General features: G+C 37.3%; 1 protein-coding gene across 1 annotated transcript in view; it reads left to right on the top strand.

The window, feature by feature from the left end:
* The first annotated feature begins 635 nt into the window (after positions 1-635).
* The window catches only part of LOC150103542 (uncharacterized), a 65,610-nt gene continuing 40,833 nt past the window's right edge, over positions 636-25,412 (top strand). The window contains exons 1-2 of the transcript XR_016548779.1: positions 636-1,358; positions 14,888-15,712. The gene's annotated coding sequence lies outside the window, so the exon portion shown is untranslated. The remainder of the gene's footprint in view (positions 1,359-14,887; positions 15,713-25,412) is intronic.

Here is a 25,412-nt window from a genome sequence, read left to right as displayed (position 1 = left end):
TATTCTCTCTTTTCTACAATCCATAGCATCCAAGTTTTTCCTAAAGACGTCCACACATCCCAACGATTTGGTTCAACAAGCTGCAGCATACAAGCCAACTGACATATTCAAATATAGAAGACCAAAAACTATATTAGCCTCCTATAGCGATACATAATCTCCATGCCCAATCAGGGCGAGCAAACTGCTCGTAAATTTTACCCTCACTGTAACCACGACAGATAGCGGGGAATATGAAAAGCATTTTGCTTCACCCTTAAAGAATAAATGTGAATTGTCAATTGTCAATAAATTCATGTTGCTGTTTCAATGAAAGACGACTTCTTTGGCATGAAGCTATCTACGTTTACTTTAACTATCATTGAAGGAATTAAAAAGAGACAAATATATTCACTACCTAATAACGCAAATGACTAAATTACAAAGTATGGTTGTACTTGGTAATTTAGTCAGGCCTTGCGTTGCACGGTCTGACTAATACTTCCCCTCCCTGAATAGAATGGTTCCTTCTGACGAGGCTAGGTTTACGCATGTGCAGAAATAGTGACTTGTGCTTTGGAAAGTTTGCCGGTGGCTGATCAGTATTAACTGTTGAAACTTGTCAAAGTTTAACTAGCCCAGTGCATTATTACACAAGGAACAAATGCTGTTAGTGGGCAGGTGAGTTATAACATGTCCACTAAGAAGGAAAATAATACATTGGTGTGACGTCATATCCGTCACTGCGAAGCAGTTCCAGATGACGCGAGAAGTAGTTTAGCGTGTGATATGTCAGATAGTGTATCTCCGTTCTTCTGAATGACTTCGATGCTGCAAGCATGTCATGACGCGAGCTTGAATAACAATTCAATATGGCTGATGCGAGGATAACGTTGTGGCAAAGACGACCACGTGTTTGATGACGAAATCGATAAACGAAGAATTGCGACTCGTGTGCTCAATTGTGATCGGTGAAAAGTCTTTGTTTAATATCTTCGAGTTAATATTTATTAAGTGCCTTATACACTGTTCTCAGCTGTGTTTTTTTGCGCAAAATTGGAAGAAATTTGTTCCTGGGGTGTGCAAAGTGAAAACGCGCAGCCGCGACTTCGAAAGTACTCTACAGGTTTTCCGGACCACTTAAGAAAGTTTGGGAGATTTATGTGAACAGAAGTTGTTTCGCTCTGCACTCGTAAAAATCAAGTTATATGAATATACTTAGGATAATATCCATATTGGATATATGATCAAATTTATTTTTATTTCTAGTGCTCCATTTTTTGGGTTTATTCACGTAGAGATGTCTAGTATCATCATTAAGAAGACTACATTACAAACTGTTCTCTCTATGGTTTATTTCTCGAGTGTCGAGGCTTTAAGTAAGTGAGAATTACGTTAGTTGTTTAGTGTTGCTTAATATTACAGAATTTAGAAATATTAATTACTTATGGAATATTACATAAATGTAATTTATAAGGAAAAATGATAATAGCTAAACTTGTAAATTAAAAGTATATTATAAAATTATTATTATTATTATTATATAAGTAAATTAAAAATTAAGTAATCAAAAGATAAGTAAATTAAAGTTAACTCGCATAAACCATGTGACTACGTGTGTGTCACGTGTTTAGTCACTGGCAGTGATGCCATTGGTTGCTTGTCATTGCAAAAAATGCTAAATATGTTTGTGAGATAGCGTAGAGAGTAAATTGCACCTGGTGTAGAATTTTTATTGTATTTGTATAGGAAGGTGTTTGGTATTTAATGCCAGAATTTGTGGTACTGGCGTGATATTTTCATGGCATTCCTTATTATTGTTGACTCCTGTCTGTAAGCATTTTTATATCTCAGTTTTGGTAGGTTGGTGTGTTAGTTGTTGTTGTTTTCTTTTAGACATTGGATGTGGTGTTATCACTCCGCGTAAGCCAGTTGGCTGTATTTTACCATAGAAACAAAATCAGTCAAACAAACAAAGACGCTTGTGGCCCGATAATAAAGTCTGCCTGAGTTTAGTATAAGTCCGAAGTCCAAATTATTATCGGTAAAGGCCCGAGAAAACTAAATATAGTTGATTGAGCTTTAAGACTTGTTTAAAAAAAAAAAAGAGAAAAAATAAAAAAATGCGATAGCTTTCAATCATCAATGGTTACTACGATGTGAAGATTCTCTGCAAGTTGACTATAATCAGATAAAGCATAGCCACTCTATTAAGCAGATAATGAAATAATATAAACAACACTTCACGCACACTAGACCTCGATGTCTTGGTCATAAAAAAAATAATCCCAGCATCATTGAAGAAAATTAACTTTGCATTAATAAAAGTGTAATAATAGTTAATGCGAATTTATTTTACTTAGACTCTTAATATTAGAATTTCAAACAGGTTATTCGTGTTATTTATTGATATATTAAACTAATTGTGAATGATTTTTGCTATTTTCCAAATAAATTTACATGTGAATAACTGGCACTTGAACGACAAGGCAACGTGTTATTTATACTGGTCTCTTGTGATTTTATGTTTATTATCTTAAGACGGTGCCTTTAGTGATGAGTGACCTCTTCACAAAAAATGAAATGATATTCATTGGCTGAGGCTACAGCGTATTAAATAACCCTGAAAATGTTTATCGACTAGTGGGAGCCGGAATGTCTGTTTCCCATCAGAATGTGTAGTTGCGTTATGGTATTGGCAAAGAGTAGAAATGAGTCTGTCGGTTTTAGTGGTATTGAGCAGGAATATACCCTGGGGTTGGAGGAACTAATAGATCAACTGGGTTGTTTTGAATAGCTTTTTAAACTGCTGTTTTTGTTACCAAAAAAAATTATCGTGTACTGGTGCCCATTTATAAATTATCACACTAATTTTCAGATTTTGAGACTTTCTCTCGTATTCTGATGTAGTTAAGTATTATTTTTAATATCTTATCTTCATAATACAAATAATTTAAATCAAGAAATAGAATATAACATCAAACTTCCATACTAATTATTATTAATTATTTATTTAATATCATTTCTCTGTTATATCTTTTATTCATATCTCTCAATTATGAACTGCTTAAATTGTAACCCAAAGAATGCATCTTTATTTACCTCCAGGACTGACTAAACGTGAGAAAGATCGTATCGAATCTAAATTCCGATATTAGCATGTCATGCAATTTGCTACCTTTCAGTGAGAATAGCGCAACTTACTAAAATTGGGGCTCATTTCAGGTTTGGAAATTAATCCATTTCGAAAATCTTTCCTTTCCTTTCAAACGGCTGGTTCTTTAACATGGTAGCCTATGGGAGACCGCAGCGGACGCATTAATGCTTGAGCGGGTACTTCGTCTTCGTTCGCTACCGGAAATGACGTCACCGGAAGGGGGATGAAGCCGAAGTTACATCAGTTTGACGTCATGGTGACGCTCGTATCTCTTTCTCTCCGTCGGCGGCTAGCATAGCGACCGTGGTCTCCCTATGTGGCTATGGTTACGATCGGTCGCTTGCGTGCATATGCGGCCGAGCACACGCGGCATGTTTGCTTTTTTACGGTATATGTCACCATACGCGGCCATGGTGAAAAAAGCTTGCCGCACTTGTGATTTTCGTTTCCGAAAAATAAATAAAGGCACATTGCATCCCTGCTAATAAGATATTTGAAGTAGTCGTGTCCATTGTGTTAGTGAGGGGGGGAAGGGGAGGGAATCAGCTAACGCCTTTTATTCCCGCATATATTATTTTTGGTTTTCTATTCCATGTATTATATTTTCAGCATATCTACAGTGGTTACACTGGATATTATAGTATAGTAATGCGGATCCTAAAAAAAATATAAAAAAAAACTTGCAGTTTTAAGCAAAAGACAAAAGCGAAGAGTCTGTGAATAAAATACCATTGGAAAAACTTTTGATATTAAAAAGGCTCGCAATCGGAAACCTCGAGTAATGCAGTTTAACACCATTTATTGTTCATAAAAAAAAAAATCGTTCCTAAAATTGAAATGTGAGACCCATATAATCTTATTTTATAAGGAAAGAAAGCAAAATGTAATATTTATTGTAATAAATGTTATTTAAAAATTATATTTGACATAATCTTTCCAATGCAAACAAACATTTTGATTATTTATTTTTGCACATGTGAAATTCGTTTTTATTTTGGGAAGAGACAACAAATTGTGCAGCAAAAAATGTCAAATATCGTAGGGCAGTAAAGAAATTCTAAGTAACACAGTGCACATAAAGACAATAATCCATTAACGGCGGGGGGTGGGGGGAGATTGCAGTTGAACAGATAAAATAGTGATGTAGTTTCAACAGCATTCTACGTTTTAATTAGGTCAAAGGGATTTTAACATAGCCAGTTTGGTTGTAAAATGTGACTCATTTGAAGAAATATTAGCGGCATAATAATAAAATAGTAAAATTCATAATGCTTCAGAATAACTTTAATACCAAAACAAGATGAGACGCATCTGTAGAAATCTATTATTAGTCCTTTTAATTATGAACTCTAAGATATATTGGTTGTATTTATTTTTGTGTTTTTACTTAAATAAACTAGTTTAATTTTGTCATATATGGTTTTCACTTCTGGACTACCTGGACTTTTAGACTATTGTTCTTATCAGTATTACTAAATTTCAATCTCCTCTGGAAATTTTCTCTTCGTAAATGTTTGACTTGGGTTGACCAAACACTGAGCGACTTATTAATCCTGAATTAGCAGTTTAATCCAGAGACAACAGGTTTTTTGTGTGCTGCTGCTGTTTCTATTAATTAGTTGGGTAAGATCAGTTTCTATCACATAAACAGAGTATTTGAATCCCCCCCTCCCGAGTTACTCAAAATTAAAACTTTAAACAAATTACACTCGCTCTACGATGGCTCAGGAACGACTCACTTGTCTAATAATAATAATATCTACAGAGCATGAAATTGCATCTACAATCAATATAGATGAATTAATTCGAAACTGATTGAGGCTGTTTAATGCGACTTCTGAAGGAATATATATATATATATTCAGGGCCGCATTTACCATTAGGCGCATGATGCGCAAGCTGGGGCCTCACTCTCTATGGGGGGGGGCACATAGAAAAACCTTACTCCTCACAGAGAACAATAAAAAAAAAAAAAAAAGCATAGGAAGTATATACACGTCCAGCAAACCTGGATAGTTATTATTTTTAGTTATTAGTGATTATTTTTTTTTAAATTTGAATATTTAAGTTTAACATCTAAGTTTTGTAGCGGAACAAAATGGGATGTAATATCACTTTATTTTAATTATCATTTTATATTATAAAGTATATATATATATATATATATATATAGAAGAACGATCACAGACATATTTAATGCACGAATTCCCAATTTCAAATGTAACTATTAAATAAGCACTTCGTAGATTAAAATGCGATATTAACAATATATCAGGTTCATCGCTCTGTAAATGCTGCTATATAAATCGCCCGCGATAACGATGACCAGAAGCGCCATCTTACCACAGGTATTGTATTTACTGGCCATCTTCATCCACGTGGTGGTTTCCTGCTGCAGGGAGTTAGTTTCTGTTCGTGATATGTGCGCATTCGTTTTGTAAAAAAATCTAACTTTGTCCTCTCTTACTTGGTATGTGCTGCTTGTATTGGTTATGTTTGGATCTGTATGTATGTATTTAGGAATTGTGCATTGTATGGAAACCGACGATACCATACAAACCGAGACATCCAGCAATCGCACCGACGTTGTCCGCGTGTGGAGGATACCATGTTCGGCTGCATTTTCCCGCCAGTGACGGAACCCTAACAGTAGCCAAAAATATGAAGTCATGATAGCGTTTGTGTGGTGATAACAAACACGAAACGAATACCCAACTCATTTTTACTTCATTTCTTGTATGCTTTATTTATATTCTCCTCAGTGCTGCTTGTGCTTGTTAAGTGTTATCGACTACTATTCAACCGACAACATTGCATCGTGCATGGGATATATTTAGTTCCGCCGCATATGCCCTTCCAGCGCGTCAGCTTCTCTAACAGGTTTCATCTGTGGTGACATCCAGCAAAAGTGCTTCTTATTTGTGTTATAGCTGTTTTCTTTATATCCTAAGTAGGTTTAGTTCCTCTGGTAAAGGAATGTTCGTTTCAAAATTGGCGGGCGCAATTATTCCACTGGCGAGAAGCTGTCCTCCTCTACCCATCGGTGCGTCATTGTGACGTCTGCCTGATGTAACGTCCGCTTCATCCCCTTCCGGTGACGTCACTTCCGTTCGCGAACGAGGACGAGGCGCCTGCTAACGCATCACGATGCGCACAGCGGTCGCCCATAGACTTCCATGTTAAAAAATGGACAGTTGGAAAGGAAAGAGTCCCTGTTAAAAATTGGATTAATTCAAAACTATGACTTTATTTTAACACCAAGAACTGACTTGAAACTTAATATTTAAATGGTCAATACGTTTGGTAAGTTGATGTACATTATTATTTGAATTATGTACCCTGGGATTTCTAAAAGTGGTGCATTAGGTTTTGTTTTACTCAAATTTAATTTTCTCCTTTGCTGCATATTTGAATTATGAGCTTTAAACCCCAACAGACAACTTCAAACACAGAGGACCAAAAAACATCTTAAAATTAAAACCACTAGAAAAGCTCACCAAGAGCGGACATAATACCCACCCAGCTACCTCAAGTAAAATAGGGATAAAGAGCCAAGAGCTCCATCTACCATAGAAGTTAACAAATGGTCGATAAAGGAACTTGAATCGACCGTGAGATGCGGTGATTCCCTTGGAGGGTAATGGATGGCAATGCTGTAGCCAATGAAGTTCTAACTGAGACTCGTCTATTGCTGTTACCCTCCTGCCATGATCAGAGCTTTACTTGCTCAATAACACCTTATCCCTACACTGTCCCCTACAGATAACGGGGAAGATGAAAAGCATTCTTGCTTCGCCCATTTAAGGACTATAAGGAATTTTTCGTTGTGGCGACTAAAATGGGTACCCAGGAAGGGTAATGGATGGCAATGCTGTAGCCAATAAAATTTTAACTGAGGCTCTGCTATTGCTGTTACCTTCCTGCCATGATCAGAGCTTATAACAGTATATGATCCCATCCATACATTTTCTTCTACAGATAACGGAGAATATGAAAAGCATTCTTGCTTCACACATCTAGTCAAAAAAAAAAAAAAAAAAGCGTTGTTTATGTTGACGTACTGGTGCCTCTAATAGATGTGATAGCTGCTGCAAAATTTAAGGAGCTAAAAGGAAATGAGAACTGCATTGAATTAAACCCAATCGAAGGTTCAGCTGTCGGTTATAAAAATATGACGGGCCTTTTGCAATCTGTTCCGTCAGGAGCTGTCTTTGATTGAATACGCCGTTAAACATTTTCCCATCATCAATATTCTCGGTATATCCAAGATATCAAAATATTCGATAAACAATTAATCGCGTGGGTTCGAATGTTGATTATTTTGAGTATAAGCACATTGGTTATACTTTAAACTTTAGAACTAAATATTACTTCAGTTATCCTAGTGTGGCTTTAAAATGATATTAGTTAATGTATTGGGATATTTTTACTAAAATTAACATATTGGGATATTAACATATTTGAGAACATAGTCCAACACAATTTTTGACGACTTTTATATGAGACTTGTTTTTTACTAATTTGGGTGCGCTGATTTCAAATATCAAACCGATTTTTCTCTATCACGTCAGGTTTTTCCTCTCTGGCATTTTCTTTTTGCTAATTTGTAAGTTTTTGATAGTTTTAAGGAGGCAGTACTATTTAGAGGATCAAAAAAATCGAGATTTTAATATTATTTTCTGAAAGCATGTACTTTTAGAAATCTGTTCCTAACTTTTTATCAAGAAATTCGAAAAATTCCCGAAGATAAAGCCTATTATTCAAAGCGGTGCGCAGATCAGAATCGGAGCGCTCACCGCTCTCGCTTGTTAGTAAACGAATAAATGCGTAAGAACCTGCAACGATACGTACTGGCGCCTTGAATGCGCGAGAGGCCGATAATTAGATACATAACTGCTTAACAATATTCATTAAAAATTACAAGAATATTTATAAAAAAATACCAATTTCACTTACACACGAGTTTCAGGGAATAAATTTTTGTTTGTAGCAATTTCTGATGTGTGTTCTGTTTTTAGCAATCCCTTTGAATACTCCAACAGTAGTCGGCCATCATGTGAGAATCCCATCTTCCTTGGTACCGGTCTTCCATAGTTTTTAAGTCTTGATGAAATCTTTCGCCTTGTTCATCGCTTACAGCACCTAAATTCTCGGGAAATCTATCAAGATGACTGTATAGGAAATGAAGCTTTATGCTCATGTTGCAACCTAGACGCTGGAAATTTTATTATTATTATTATTATTATTATTTCGTGCGACTCCAGGAGTCCTTAGACTCATCGAGGGAGGCCCTAAACATCATGTCCACACAACTATGCGATTACAATCTCACAGTATCTATCATACCTTGTCTTGAACTCGTTCACCGTCATAGCACCCACAACAGACTCTGGCAGCTTATTCCACTCATTTACCACTCTAAAAGTAAAGAACCCAGCTCTAACACCCCTGCTAACCACACTCTTGGCCAGCTTCCATAGGTGTTCCCTAGTTCTCCCACCACCACCAGTCCTGATCTCAAAAATATCCTCTGAATTAATCCTATAGAATCCCTTTAGCAATTTGAATGTCTCAATCATATCTCCCCTCCTCCGCCTATCAACAAATTTTCAAGCATTGTTTCCACTAGATCTTTGTAATTGCACGCTTTTTTGTTTCCAAGAAAATTATTCGCAACCATCGTAAATGAAGTCCAGGCCTCTTTCTCAATTTCGTTCATAGAGTTGATGAAATTTGGGTCTCTCATTAAAGTTCTAATTTGCGGTTCATCAAACACACCGGCTTTAATTTTTTCATAACTAAGTCGTGGAAATGTTTTACATATGTATTGGAAACAGTCACCTTGTAAATCTAAATCTTTAACATACTGCTTCATAAGACCTAGTTTGATGTGTAGAGGTGGAAAAATGATTTTTTCTCTGTCGATTAAAGGTCGATTTATAACCTTCTGTTCTCCAACATTTAAGGATATTCTAAGAGGCCAATGTTTCTGACTCCAGTGTTGGTTTCTAGCTCGACTATCCCAGAAGTATAGAAAAGACGGAAACCTTTGTATATCCTCTTTGAAAGCCAAGTAAAAAGTTCACCATTTTAAGATCCACACAGGTGATCCAGTTATGGTCTGTATATTTTAATAACTTCAGAACCTTTTTAATGTCCTCATATGTTTCCTTTAAGTGGACTGAGTAGCCATAGGAATTGAGCCATATACATTCCCATTGTGTAGTAAGACACACTTGAGACTTCTGCTTGAACTGTCGATAAATAAACGCCACTCATTTGGATGATATTGTACAACACTCATTTCAGTTAGTAAACCTGACACATTGTTACAGTAAACAAACCCGCACTCGTGTTTAAAATATTGTACAAGATTACTTTCCCTGCTACAATAAAAAGTTATCTTCGTATCTGTAAGTTTTTTCATTTAATCTTGAAGCTAACAATTCCGATGATTCCTTTGATAGGCCCAAATCTCTTACTTAAGTCATTCAATTCCGCTTGAGTAAAACGTTGCGGTCCAGAACTAGAAATTAAATTTTCATTGTCTAAATCAATATCCTGGTCTTGCTCCTCAAGAACATCTGGCATATCCCGATCATGCTTGTTCTCAAGTAAAGGAAGTTCTTTATAAATTGGCACGGCTATTTCATTGGAATGAGCAACTGTCTGAATTGCTGAGTCGAGATTTGGATACACAATTTTTTCTTATTCTTCTTATTATAACCAAAAGTCTGAACTAAACAAAAGTAGCAATCGTCTACGTGATTTTTCGGTTCACGCCAAATCATTGGAATGCCAAAAGCTAATTTTTGGCGTTTTCCCTTGCTCCACTGTCGTAAATTTTCTACACATGACTTACACACTTTATTTGGAGCCCATGAATTGTCCTGATCTGCAAGTTTTACATCAAAGTATGCAAAGTACACTTTCTTAACTAAATGAGTGATATTTGGCCTTTGACTGGGAACAGTAAAGACAAATGTAGCAGAAGGAATCTACACTACTGACACATTTTCGAGTAGTAGACATGATGTCTTTTCTTCACTGCCGACTAACATGCAATTAACAAGACAAAAAAACCAGAGACTTCATTGAAATGTTATAAGCGCTCATCATACTTTCACGATCAATTAACGATTGACTGATTTCGATCGTTCTTTGTCCGCTCTGACGCATATAGCATTCACCTGTTTTAGGCAGTTGTCATCGCCTACTTTTCATCACCTAGATGTATTAGGTCGGTTATCGGCCTATCTCGCATTCAAGGCGCCAGTACGTGCCGTTACAGGTTCTTTCTTACGCATTTATTCTTTTACTAACAAGCGAGAGCGGTGAGCGCTCCGATTCTGATCTGCTCACCGTTTTGAATAATCTTCGGCTATATCTTCGGGAATTTTTTGAATTTCTTTACAAAAAGTTAGGAACAGATTTTTAAAAGTACATGCTTTCAGAAAATAATATTAAAAACTCGATTTTATTGATCCTCTAAATAGTACTGCCTCCTTAAAACTATCAAAAACTTACAAATTAGCAAAAAGAAAATGCCATAGAGGGAAAAAAGTGTCAGATCGTAATCAACAGAAAAAGAATTTTTTTTTGTTGGCCAGTGTAATATTTTTGCACTGAGTTGGGACATATCAAAGTTTCAATAAAAAAAGAACGTTTTTACATATTACATTACATTAAGAAATCATATAACAAATATTGACGATAAGTTCATCATGCACTCTGTGGTTTATCTTTGACTACGTTAAAGTTGTGCAGTGTTGACCACTGCACAACTTTCGTTGCTAAGTTCTTAAAAGAACTGGGAGATGGACTGAGTCCTTTACTCTTTATCCCGTCATCTGAATGAAGAAAATCTGTGTGGGTGGGGTGTTATTGAGCTAAAAAGCTCTAGTCATGGCTGGGTAACGGCAATAGCAGAGCCTCAGTTAAAACTTCATTGGCTACAGCATTGCCATTCGTTACCCTGGAAGTCCTAAAAACGACTCAATCAACTTCTCTTTAATCCACTTTCGTTGCTACTGTTAACTGTTAACTTCTGTGGCTTGATGGACCTCAATCCCATGGATTATTATCCCTTCATCGCTAGGAAATAGATTTGTGTTAAAGATTAACGAGCACTTGGCTCACCCTATTCAAGGCAATGGAAGCGCCTGAACCGAAAAGTAGAGCAGCTTTCGGTGCTTAGAAAACTCTCGAATGAGTTTTCTAAGCCCCGAAATGAGTTTTCTAAGCGCCGGTTTTCTAAGAACCTACAGAAGGATGAATTGAGCAGCTGTTATAGCTGGCTGGATGTGGGCTGCCACAATTCGTGCATTTAGCAGGTGTAGAGCGTGGTTTTGTGCAAGTGTGCGAGGGATGGCTGTCACTGCACTTTACACACTTGTAATCTGCTTTACATAACTTTTGTGCATGCCCAAATTTTTGGCAGCAATAACATTTGACCGGCGGATGCCTTTCTTATCAGTGGTTCTGTCTTGATGACTAAGATGCAGACTATCTTAAGGTCGTAAATTTCTCTGTGGTCTTTACTCATCCCCCACTAAGACCAGAGGCATGGGGCGCTTGTTTGCGCGAGATCTTAATTGGTTCAAGGCCTTGTGATCTGAGGTGAGTAGTCAGAGGTCTGGCAGAAACCATTACATCTGACTACTTTTAGATTTCTTTCACTCGAGTTGAAATGTATGATAAGGGACATTCAGTTCGTCCAAAAGTCTGGTGATTGGGCGGTAATCCAAAGCCCCTTTTAGTTGAATTCGGATTCTGTCATCGGTGTTCTTAGCTGATATAAATTTGATGTTGATGTTCTGCATTGTTTCCACGATTGATGACCATTCGTTGCTAGTCCTTATAAGGACTGGCTTAAAGGGGCGAAGCAAGAATGCTTTTCATCTTCCCCGTTATCTGTAGAGAACAGTATATGGATAAGGTGTTATTGAGCAATTAAAACTCTGATCATGACAGGAGGGTAACAGCAATAGCCGAGCCTCAGTTAGAACTTCATTGGCTACAGCATTGCCATCCATTACCCTCCAAGAGTATTGGATTGAATGAATCAATCACCGCATTTCACGGTCGATTGATCGATTCCCTCAAATTCTAAATTCCACCATTCGTTGCTACAGTCGTTTCTAAGATAGTTATGGTGCCATGTGTTATTGATGTAAAAGGTGTGGGAAAGAAAGTAGAAAATTTGAATTGTACACATAATACTTTTTTCTTATGGAAAGTTAATCTAGTTATATTATTTCTTGATTTTATTTCTCTTTATATGATTTCATCAATTTTGAGTGTTTCTAAACTTTTAACCATCCTCACTGAAGTTTCTCAAGTATCATGAGAAACGCTGCTTTTGCATCAGATCTATGTATTTGAGACTGATGTCTAAGACGAAGTTGTGGACAATGCTGCTGCAGGCATGGCTGGAATTACCTCCGGCATCTGGTGGAGTCGATGCCTCGAAGAGTACAGGATGTTATTGGCGCTAGAGGAGGATCGACACCTTATTAGGTAGATACAGATAACGGGGAATATGAAAAGCATTCTTGCTTTACCCATCTAGCCAAAAAAAAAAAAAAAAAAATTCGCTGTATAAAGCCAGGATAAGAATATTGTAGCCCATACATGTCGTAAGAGGCGACTAAAATGGGACGCAGAGTTTCGACAGTTCTCTAATGTTACATTTTGCGAGATGCATTTTACGAGATGACAAATGTTGTTATTATCCGAATTTTCTTCTCGGCTTCAAGGTTCAAGTCCTAATTAAGTCGTCACGTGGTGCTAGGTCATATCTTCCAGGATGGAGAGAGAGAGAGAGAGAGAGATAGATGTGGGTGTGGGGTACATTTCTTCAATAAATAAACAAATTCTCTTAGATTTTACTAAAATGTTTTTGCCTTTTTTAAATAACGTGATTGGAAGAATTCTTTAAAAATTGAACGAGTGTTTTTAAAAATATTCCCCACTACATTACATTTGTCATTTTACGACTATCATTTCACTTTTCACTATTAACTGCCAGTCCATCATTTCTTTTCACGATCGGCAAATCCTTTAATAACGTCAAATACATGCACGTAACGTAACCCTAATGATTTCTCCAAATTTTATCAGTAGTATTAATGTCCTCCTTGAGTTAATCGAATGTCTGAAATCTATTTTGATATAAAAATCAGAAAATAAGATGTCTAAAGATAGCCGTCCACCAAGGTTGAATGCCGTTCGAGTGATCTGTGTTGACCTGTTGAAGTGATTTTCAGTCACTCACCTGGCCCGCATTTTTCATTTACACTGACATTCATAATGATCAAATCAAATATAACGATCCCTAAATATTTTCCGTAAGGCATTTGGAAAGTTAGCACCTCCAAGTTGGAATCTTGATCACGTTAATACTTGTTGACACATGGAGATGGAACAACTAGTTTAAAAGAGATATAGAGGGTGTTCGGGATAAATTTGACATATTTATAATTAATTATATTTTTCCGTAAGTTACATGTATTAACACACACTTCTCTTCATTTAAAAGTTTGGACCCTTCTTCATTCATATACAAGATGTCAGAAAGGATGGATAGCTGGAACCCACCTGAATCATGGAAGAGAATAACTTGTATCATGATGATTCGTGCCCGCCATCAAAATAAGGATATTACGACTGCTGCCCAATGCTCCCTGAATACAGTAAAAACAATCAGGCATGAACTAGAGACTTGCAATGGTGACTACGAGGATGTAGCAAGAAGAAAGATCCCTAGCAGACGATCTGATTGCGTTCGTACAGCAGAATTCCTCGCAAATCTGCAGGAACAGGTGTTGAAGAACCCTGGCATTGGAATTCGGGCTTTGTTCGTGGAGTTGCTAACTGTAGTCAAGTCCTGGATAACAAGGGTAGCCAATGGTAGGCCGTATGTATGGCAGCAGGATTCGGCCCCTTGCCACACCTCTGGGAAAAGTCAAAAATGGTTGTCTGAAAATTTCTACGACTTCACCAGTCCAAATGTTTGGCCTCCAAACTCCCCAGACCTTAACCCCATGGATTATTTTGTATGGGGCGCAGTTGAAAAAGACACCAATCGCACTTCCAGTAATACAAAAGCCCAGTTAATGGATAAAATTAAAACAGTTTTTGCGGCCCTTCCCAGGGAGACTGTAGCATCAGCTTGTTCGAGGTTCCGAAGCAGAATTGAAGCTGTGATCGATGCTAATGGTGGTTATTTTGAGTAAATCTTGTTGATAGTATTGTAATTAACTCTGCCTGTAATGTTTTTTTGTCAATTCATTAAATTTAATAGATACAAAGAAGATTTTCTTTTTCCTTACGAAACTGTCAAATTTATCCCGAACACCCTGTAAGTATTATTCGGGTGTCTGTTGATAGTTAAAATGAAGAATGGAACTCCACCTAACAATCTTCTCTCGATTTTATAGTAACATATATTGCTCTAAGCATTAACGCTTTAAAGTTAGCAACAAGGCTTAGCATATAATATCTTTATGATATTTTCATTGTGCGTAGATTGCTATGAGCAAACATGTTCAGTAAAAATCCTTCAGATTTCATGTATTGTTGAAATTGCTGAAGAAAAATCTTTCATAATAAGTGACCAGTTTTATAATTGTAGTTATCAATTGTCTTATCATTTTACTCAGATTTAATTATTAATATCAGTTGATCATAGTATTATTGTTCTTGTAATTGCGTGCATGTTGTGAAGACTGATTTAAATTTTCTTTTTAGGTCACGGCAGACACTTCTCTACAGGATCCGTCATCGGCCTCATCATAGGATTGATAATTATTGTTGCTGGTCTATCGCCAATCGTTTATATTTGCTGTCGTTGTATATTGAAAAAACATAGTTCTACACATGACTCTTCTCCTCCTTTGATTAATCCAAACGCAAGTTCTTCTGGGTATGGAACCTCGAATCTCATGTATGGAAGTTCAGAACAAGCAGAGAATTTTCCTCCTCCTCAACGTCTGCATGCTCCTCCTTATCCTCCTCCACCTTACGATTCTCAACCTGTCGAACCAACCAAATGAAACGGTAACAGAATTTGTGACAGTTGACATTTTAAATGCAGGATGGAACTTTGTGTATAAGTCTGATATCTCCTCTGCATGGTGATTTATTTCACTCATGTGGTTCACGTTCTAGTTGATATAAAGACGTAATTGCTTTTCTTCTAATAAATTTTCATTTTGATCTCAGGCAATCAAATTCGTATTGTTCGTTTGGACTTCACAAGGCACTCCATCGGAAAATGCGACTCATAAATTTCACTATATCTGAGTGGACTAAAAAAGCCTTACTTACTCGATACTCTACATGTGATCAATTTCAAAAGTCAACCGAATTTCAGTTTTAAGTAGGAAGTGAAAGTGCAAACTTAGTAGTTGAAGTCCGGATAGTCATTCAACGAACATCCAGACTTTAACCAGTATTCTTCATCTATCCAAGATCTGTATAGAGAATGAACGGCCATTGATTTAGGTACTTTTACCCAGTAGTGAGCAGTACTTCCTTTAGTCCTTAGAACCAAAGGGACCTCAAGTCACCTAGGTAAGTACTCAATGAGATTCGTAAGTACTCCATGAGCACTAGGCTAACCGCGCGGTTAGCCTAGTGGCTTTGCGCTTCGCAACCATATGCCTGGGGAAGGAGTGTCCTGGGTTCGATTCCCGTCGCCGACGTGAGGAGCTTAAGGATCTTCCTCGACCATAGCCAAGTTAGCCGTTCTTGGGCGTGGACAGCAGGATTTTTTCCACCAGTTTATCTGGGGGTTTTCATCCCGAAAGCAGACAAACTGGCCCCGTGGACACAGGGATACAGCCAGGAATACTTAGAAGCATAGGGTGAACATCCTATCCTCGTACTTCGGTTACGAAATCGAAGCATGCTTGGAAGGTTGTGGGCCTGCTAAAGCCAAAGGGATAGGATCACTTCATCCCACAATCAGGTTGAAGTCTGGTCATCACATTTCAAAAATGAGCCATGATAAAGCTACTTCTTCGGGCATGACACCTCTTATCCTGCTGGAGGTAACAGTTTCAAAGGAAATGAAAACAACGAACACGTAGACTCGCAGCTGTTTTCAAGTAGGCACTCAGGTGTAACTCCGCTGGTCTCGGGATACCTAACGGATTCCAAGGACATATTCCTTACACTCTCATCCCATCACAATCATCCACAGCCTTATCCTCTCCCGCAATTCGAATACTTAGTCTATTGATTCATAATGTTTTTGCCATATCTATAGCGCTGTCACTTAGGGCAAATAAATAACTGAAAACTGGAGAATGTATTCATCCAATCAGCCACCTTTCTCATTCGAAGGTCTCCCACATCAGTGGGTGTCTAGTGCTCACTGTACAGCAATCGATTTCAGTTAGGTCGTTTACTACGATCACGTGTTATCCATACATTATGCATTATACCAGCCTGTTTATTAATAATAAAAATATAAAAACGGAGGAAAAGTCATGTAAAAGCTTATTTATTTTAAACTTTTCACCCAAATGCCATAGCCATCGCCAGTACAAGATCACAGAATGGCAATTAAACAATAACAGATAATTCTGAATATCACCACCTTAGTAGTTAATGCATGATAACTAAAACTGTCAATAACTTGCTAACTAACTATATATACATTCAATGGACAAAACATTGAGTCAATGATAATTTCAGCCATGCCTGTTGCAGCATTATCTACAACTGTGCCTTAGACTTCGGTTTCGGATACATGGATCTCATGTCTCACTCTATGGCATCCCAGAGAGATTCGAGCGTATTTAAATCCAACAACTTTGGGAGCCACTGTATGTTCCCAAACTCAGGTGAGTGTTCCTCGAGTCATGCGTGGGTTGGTTGTGGCCCGGTGGGGTGGGGGACATGTCATGCTGAAATGGACTGTCGGCTTCAGGATGCGCGAAGGCTTGGAAAGTGTGTAGGTGAACGGATTTAAAGAGCTCTCAAGACACACATACTAATGGACCTAATGTGTCACATAAGAAGGCTCCCCAAACCATCACAGAACTACCACCTCTTCGAATAGAGACGACGTGACCATGGCCTCATGCTGTCGACTCCACACCTGCACATCCCGTCAGTTCGCTACGACTGATAACGGGATTTACCAGACTACACGACTGTAATCCACTCTTCAGAGGTCCAGTTTTCATGGTCCCAACACCAGGCGACTTTTATGGACTCTTGTTTTGTTACAAAAAACTATGTATAGTGTAGATAGCATGCTCAGCAGATTCAAACTGTTCAGCTTTATGATATTTAATGTAAGACTTGTGCTCTGTTAGACGAATAAATGCAAATCTTCCAGTTGTCCAAAATAAGATAAGCCGCAAGAGCAACGAATCTTGTAGACTCCTGGAAAATCTAGAAGTGATAGCCTATAATACTCTTCTCGCTTCTCCTAAGGACAAGATTTTACCTTATATATTACTTCTTCCTCATTACATGCCTACAGGAAGAATGGTCCAACATTCCCATTCCTCGTTAATCGGATACGCTTGTGGAAAGTATGCCCACTGGGATTGCTACAGCTGTTGCTGCATAAGGAGGTCCTGCATCTTATTAAGGTCAAGGCTGTTTGTTGCTCACACTACTGTGTCGTTGATTTCTCTCCAAGCAGTGTGAGGAACAAACAACCTTGGCTCCCACCTTAATAAGATGTAGGATCTCGTTTCTCTGCAATGACTACAGCAATCTTATATATTCTATGAGTACATATTGGTTGTAATATTTGTTAAACCTTACTGTTTTGTCACCTACCTTGTATATTTACATCAAAAGAAATCCTGTACAGATAATCTCATTACGGTGTAAAAATATTGGCTAGTAGACAAAACATTAAAGACCCACAAAGGTTACAACCACTATGATGCAGTTATACAATATGTAACTTATAAACTCTTACTTTTTAACATGAGTTTTCCTTGTGCTTTATTATTATTATTATATTATGTCAACTCACTTTTTGCATTATCGAAAATATTGTTTATTATGACCGGTTGTGACAGTCTATTAGATTTCAACTTGTCGTATAACCCATTTTCTATTGGTCGAATGTTTTCTGCTTGAAGTACTAGTCTTGATGCAGCCATACCAGTAGTTGTCAATGGCAGTTATCAATATGATTCAACCAGCCAAATTACTTTGTGATATAAGTTCAGTAGGCAAGTTTTGATATGAATTTTGAAACTAGCAGAAGCAGTTAATGGTTTTTATAAGGAAACATTTTTCAAACTGTAGTAAGTTCAAATTGTATCATGACTGAGTGCTATAATATTTCATGGTTATTCTAATTTGATAAGTGCAAAAGTAGGTGTATTATTGACTCTTCCAACAAATGAAAAGAGAGAAGGGGAAAAATGAGTGTATTTGTTGTCGTTACAGTGTCAGAATAGGTAATTTCAATATGGCACACTTGACTTAAACTGACATAATCGACTTAAAAATAGTTTCACAATATTCCTAGATAATAATTTAGGAGAGATATAAAAATAAACTTGATTAAAATGCACATGTGACGGTCAAAAAACAGAAAATATAGTTTATTTTAATTAACAACGTTTTGCATTTGGTCGTCGACTAAACAGAAATGTCTAGTTTTTTGAAAATTGTCAATTTATATCAAAAACATTATAAGATAACTTTGTTAGCCATTCAAAACGAAAACGTCATCAGAAAAACATTTTTATAATGAATAGTTTTTACTCTTTTCTCCTTATTTTTCTATTATTACAGTCTTCTAACGAAAAACAAAAAAAAGTATAACTTGCTTCAAAAATCTAAATGTTGCTAGTCCTTATAAGGACTGGCTTAAAGGGGTGAAGCAAGAATGCTTTTCATCTTCCCCATTATCTGTAGAGGACAGTGTATGGATAAGGTGTTATTGAACTATTAAAGCTCTGATCATGGCAGGAGGGTAACAGCAATAGCCGAGCCTCAGTTAGAACTTCATTGGCTACAGCATTGCCATCCATTACCCTCCAAAGGTATTAATCACCGCATCTCATGGTGGATTCTCATCGTCTAAATGTTGCTAGTTCTTAAAAGAACTGGGCGATGGACCGAGTCCTTGACTTTTATCCCATCATCTGAATGAAGAGAATCTGTGTGGATGGAGTGTTATTGAGCTAAAAATCTCTAGTCATGGCTGGGTAATGGCAATAGCCAAGCCTCAGTTAAAACTTCGTTGGCTACAGCATTGCCATTCGTTACCCTTGTTGGATTGTGATAGATTGGAATTTTAGGAACTCCAATCTTATCACAGTCTAACATGCGTTTCCAAACAAAAAAAGGAATATAAATACATGTGGATGCCTCTGAGTATTAAATTAATGCTATATAAATATATGAAGCAAATTTTTCTATGAGAAAACAAATAAATGTGCATTTAGTACCACTCACAAATGAGTTAAAATCAATAATGGAAGTGTAAACCTTTAGCAGAGTTTTATAAAGTTATATGTATTAAGAGATATAGAATGTTAGCACAAATTCAAAATGGGGGCAAGTGAAGTCCAAAGGTCACGTAGCAGTAACGGAGCTCACGTAGCAGTCACGTAACTAGCAGTCACGTAGCTCACCCCAAGCAATAGTGACGTCAGCGGACGTGCGATATAGCGGAGAAGGCTGGACGCTGTGACGTAAGACCACGTGAGGGTGTTGGCTGGACATCGCGGAATGCGAGAAACGCCGAGAAAGAAAAGTGGAAATATAAGGGTCATGCACCCTCACAAGATTTTCTGAGGTACTAAATGTACACTTATTTGTTTTCTCATAGTAAAATTTGCTTGGTATATTTATATAGCATTAAATTAATACTCAGAGTCAATCACATGTATTTATATTCCTTTTTTGTTTGAAAACGCATGTTAGACTGTGATAAGATTGGAGTTCCTAAAATTCCAATCTATCACAATCCAACAAGGGTAACGAATGGCAATGCTGTTGCCAATGAGCTTCATCCAGAAAATCCATAAACAAGTATGCAAGATAACTTGGAACACCAAACCTGTCCAGAAACCAGAACCCACGTCACGAAAAGAAATAAATCAGGTCATCAAAAAACTAAAAACCAAGAAATCCCCAGGTCCTGATGGGATCCCGAATATAGTACTTAAACTATTCCTCCCCGCAAGGGCATCATGCACCTAGTAGCCAACGCCATGTTACGACTAAAACATTACCCAGAACGTTAGAAACTGGCAGATGTCTTTCTCATCCCTAAACCAGGAAAGGACAAATAATTCCCACAAAACTACAGGCCCATCAGCTTACTATCTTGCATAGGCAAAATAGCAGAACACATAATCCTTGTAAGAATCCAAGAAGCAGCAGAAAACAACAACATAATACCTGACGAACAATTCGGCTTCAGAAAAGAACTCCACAACCCATTAAGTCTACAGAGTCATAGAGCATATCACTGAAGGATACAAATGGTGCCAACACTCAGGAGCAATCTTCTTAGACATAACCCAGGCGTTTGACAAGATCTGGCACTATGGGCTACTGTACAAGCTACACAAGGCCGGAATCCCAACACCGCTCATCCAACTCATCAAATCTTTCTTAAGTAACAGAAAGTTCAGAATTAAAATAGAAGGAATCAGATCCACTGAAAGAAAAATAACGGCTGGTGTTCCCCAAGGATCCCTACTATCTCCTCTACTCTTCTCCATATACATTGTAGACCTCCCCAGCCTATCACCAACTATCACTGCACTCTATGCTGATGACAAAGTTATCATAGCTACATCCCTCAGATCAAAACTCGCAACCAAGAAACTTCAAATCTCAGCCAACACCCTAGAAAGCTGGTACAGCAAATGAATAGCAATTAATCCAACAAAAAGTACAGCAGTATTATTCAGCAGAAGGAAAACAGAACCTCAAGACAACATTCAAATGTTTGGGAAAATAATCTCCTGGCAGAAAACAGCAAAATACCTAGGAGTACACCTGGACAGGAAATTTAACTTGAAGATGCAGTCCGACTACAACATCACAAAGGCCAACCAGACCATTGCACAGCTGTACCCACTCCTAAACAAGAAAAGCTTCCTAAACCAAAACAACAAAATTCTCATATACAAGACTGTAATAAGACCCCAATTAACCAGCCTTGGGACACACAACAGAAATAAACATTAAAAAACTGCAAACAACTCAGAACAAGTGTCTCAGGATGGCACTAAACGCACCCTGGTTTATCAGAAAAGCTCAACTTCATCGCGATATTAAACTACCAAGCATCAAGACACTCATGAAAACTGTCACAGAGAAATTCTTTGCAATAACCAAAAACCACAAGAACCAGTTACTAAGACAGGCATCAAACAACAGACTACTTCAAACACAAAAGACAAAAGCCATCTTAAAATGAAAACCACTAGAAAAGCTCACCAAGAGCGGGCATAATACCCACCCGACTTCCTCAAGTAAAATAGGGATAAAGAGCCAAGGGCTCACTCCATCTTCCACAGAAGTTAATACAAGAGGCTTTTTGTTCCTGGATCTCCTGGTGTGTTCGTCTCGCGGTGCCGTGAAGGGTGGAAGTGCCTCCATTCCGGAGGGTTTCGATAAAGGCAGCAGCGGAACTCGGCGGTCGTATCTCCGCGGAAGGAATAAGCCCGGCAGTCCATAGAAAGCCAGATTGGAGCACGTGGACGTTTCGTTTATGGAAAGGCAGATTCCGGTAGACCATTGACGCGATACAGAACAAAAGGGCAGATAAGTAGACTTTATTTGTATTTTACTGATTGTGAATGAGAGATTTGAGCCGCGTTGTAAAACACAGAAGAAAGAACATTAATGATATTAATTAGGACTGAACTGTAGTGATCTATAGAGGGTTACCTTAAATCTTACTGTCTCTTATTGTGATAGTTGCATAATATGTTATAGGAGGTTACGAGAGTGAGGAATTGCTAATTTATGAAGGGATTGTAAAATATATAAATGCTATCTTGTGTGGTTTGATTGAACTACTGAGAAATAAAGAGTTATTGTGATAATCATGCATGATTAAGGTATTCAAAAGTATAAATAAGAATCTTACTTTAGAGAATTACAGATTAATCAGTTTAAGTATACTTATATTATTATGTTCTAATTCTATCCTGACTGTCAGGAACTCCCTTAAGGTGGGAATTAAGCTTATTGTATTGTATGTACATATTTATGATATCTAATAAACCTCTTTTGTACCCAACTAAGACTATCTGTGAATTTTGGAATCCGATGCACCTCTTATAAAAGTAATACGAACCTATGAGGGAGACTAGAGAAAAGTAGAGTTTGGCCACGTCTGCAAAGTTGCAAGGTATCACTTAAGTACTGTCTTGAGATCACCTCTTGATTGATAATATTGTGTAATCTAATACCGCTAAGTGGCGGAGCGAAATATAAATTTTCTTGGCGTTTTACGAGAGGTAGATCTCTGATACTCTGGTGTTGCTATCTCGAGACAATTTCATTGTCCCCCAGATGATACCCGATGGTACCACGTGATACCCGTATGAGTGTTTAACAGGGAGCTGACCCAAAGACTAAGGGATAGTTATATGAGTAGAAAGTCGACACAATACCCTGGAAGTCCTAAAAAGGACTTTTTTTTCTTCCTAAATATTGCAAGTCCTTATATAAGGACTGGCTTAAAAGGGCGAAGCAAGATTGCTTTTCATCTTCCCCGTTACCTGTAGAGGACAGTGTAGGGATAATGTGTTGTTGAGCTATTAAAGCGCTGATCATGGCAAGAGGGTAACAGCAATAGCCGAGCCTCAGTTAGAACTTCATTGGCTAAAGCATTGCCATCCATTACCCATTACCCACCAAGGGTGTTGATCACCGCATCTCACGGTCAACCAGCTTTGGAATATTCATGCTTCCCCTACCTAAATATTGCTAGTGAGTATATTGCAATGCGTATTTATTTATTTTCGAAATAAATAAAAGGTGTCTTTGAATCAGTTCTAATTTTTTGAAGCTCCTTAAATTTCTGTTTTAATTGATTAAATTTTTATGCTTGCTAAATAACTTAATATGAAAAATATTTACTTTAATTAAATTTACCTGACAAATATCAGCAATATTGAAATTAGGTACTTTTTCAGTAATTTCAGTATTAGGCTGAAAACGATAAAATAATATTTTAGTACTTGAACTCAACTATTAATTCTAGAGCTTTTTAACAACTGAACATTTAACAGATAGTTGTCTACTTATTTGAAAGAGGGATATGTATCCCACAACGAAACAAATTAAATAAAATTAATAAATAAACTAAAATAAACAACAAAATGGATTAAAAAAGGCCAATCTTGCATAGACTCAATTTTTACTATAAAACAATTAACAGAAAAGTGAACAGAATTTTCAAAAATAAACACAAGTGGCCTTCATGGATTACGAAAAGGCCTTTGATAAAATTAATGCCGTATTTACTCGAATATAATTCATACATTTTTCCTCAAAATTAAAGTTAAAATATCGTGGTGTGCGATATATGCGGGGATTTTCGGAAAGTAAAGTTTTTCACGAAAAAATTAAATTGACCTTTATAATTAAATTCTCAGTATTCATTAAAATTTATAACTGCTCATATTATTTATAAAATGAATGCACTTGAATTTTAATTATCAACGTTATTTATGCGATCGAAGGCTCACCTTCATCAAGCGATATTTTTGAATCTTTTAGCCACAAGGCTACTGCAATTCAATTAAAACAAAGTGTCATTATTGCTTGTCCTTTTATCATTTCGGAATCATAAGTTCAGTGATTTTAAGTGATTTAAAAATACTGAAAATGGGTATGACTTACCAAGAATCTACTATTCGCTACCGCTATTTGTTAAGATCGCATCTAGTCGTGCGATCTTAACAAATGATCGCACGACTCAACAACAGAGGCAAGCCGACGATTGTTGAATTGAAAAGCTGATTCTCTTCAACCGAATTCCAAAAATATCTGAAACTTTTTAAAGTTTCAAACTTTTTAAGTTTCAAACTTTTTTGATGTGCGCAAAAAGTATGCGAAACTTTTTAATTTATATTTTCGTAAAGTAAAATCAGGAGTGCGAGGGAGAGTGATATTCGAGTAAATAGGTAGTCAAAATTATTTAAAATATTAAGCGATCTAAATATACCGAACAAACTCTAACAGTCTATTGAAGAAATATAATCTCATCTCATCTTCCTTTTTATTCTATTTTACCTTGTGGTGTGAGGGTTTGTTATTCATCGGACCTCAAACCGTTCACAGGATAAGCGAGTCAGGCCTACGCCCCGGTGTATCCTATGCCCTGTAGTGTTGAGTTCTCAAGACCGGTTTGCCTGCTTTACGGGATGAAAAAACCCCAGGACACACTGGGGAAAAAACCGTACTGTCCACACCCAAGACCGGCTAACTTGGCTATGGCTGAGGAAGGTCCTTCAGCTGCTCACGCCACCTACGGGATCGAACCTAGGACACTCCTTCCACAGGCATATGGTTGCGAAGTGCATAGCCACTAGGGTAACCGCGCAGACGTGGAAATATAATAACAGTCAAATTAGAACAAATGTCAGAATACAAAGACATATCAAGTGGACTACTGCAAGGATGTACCCTATCACCTCTGCTGTTTAATATGTATACATAAAAATTTTGAAACAGCATAACCCATTCGGTATACAAATAAAGATAGTTCCCTATTTGCAGATGATTAAATTGTTTTAGCTATATCAGAAGATGATTTAACAAAGATCTATAAAATCATTAAATAAAATTTCAAAACAACATAATATGAGAATATCTAAAGTAAAGGCAAAAAGTATTATTATTATTATTATTATTATTCTACGGACGCCTCCATGGAGTCCGAAGACTCATTTACCAAACCTCTCCTTAAACCCATTAACAGACAAAGCACTCACAGCTGACTTTGGCAACCCATTCCACTCATTCACCACTCTCTAAGCAGAAAATCTAATTCTCACACCTCTACTATCCCCACCTTTATTCGACTTCCAGGGATGATCCCTTGTTTTGGTCCCTCTAGCCAAGCGCTGAAACATTTCCCCTGCATCTAAAAATAAAATCCTTTAAGCAATTTAAATGTTTCTCTCACATTACTTCTTTTTCTCCTATCAACCAAGTTCTGCAATTCACACACTCTCAACCTATCCTTATACGGAACATGCCACAGACCACTTACCATCCTCGTCACTTGCTCTCTGAATCTTCTTCACTG

Source organism: Typopeltis vanoorti, chromosome 9, assembly GCF_054136105.1.
Source record: "Typopeltis vanoorti isolate ZY-2024b chromosome 9, IOZ_Tvanoo_1.0, whole genome shotgun sequence".
Lineage (NCBI taxonomy): Eukaryota > Metazoa > Arthropoda > Arachnida > Uropygi > Thelyphonidae > Typopeltis > Typopeltis vanoorti.
This window is presented reverse-complemented; position numbering and strand designations above follow the sequence as displayed.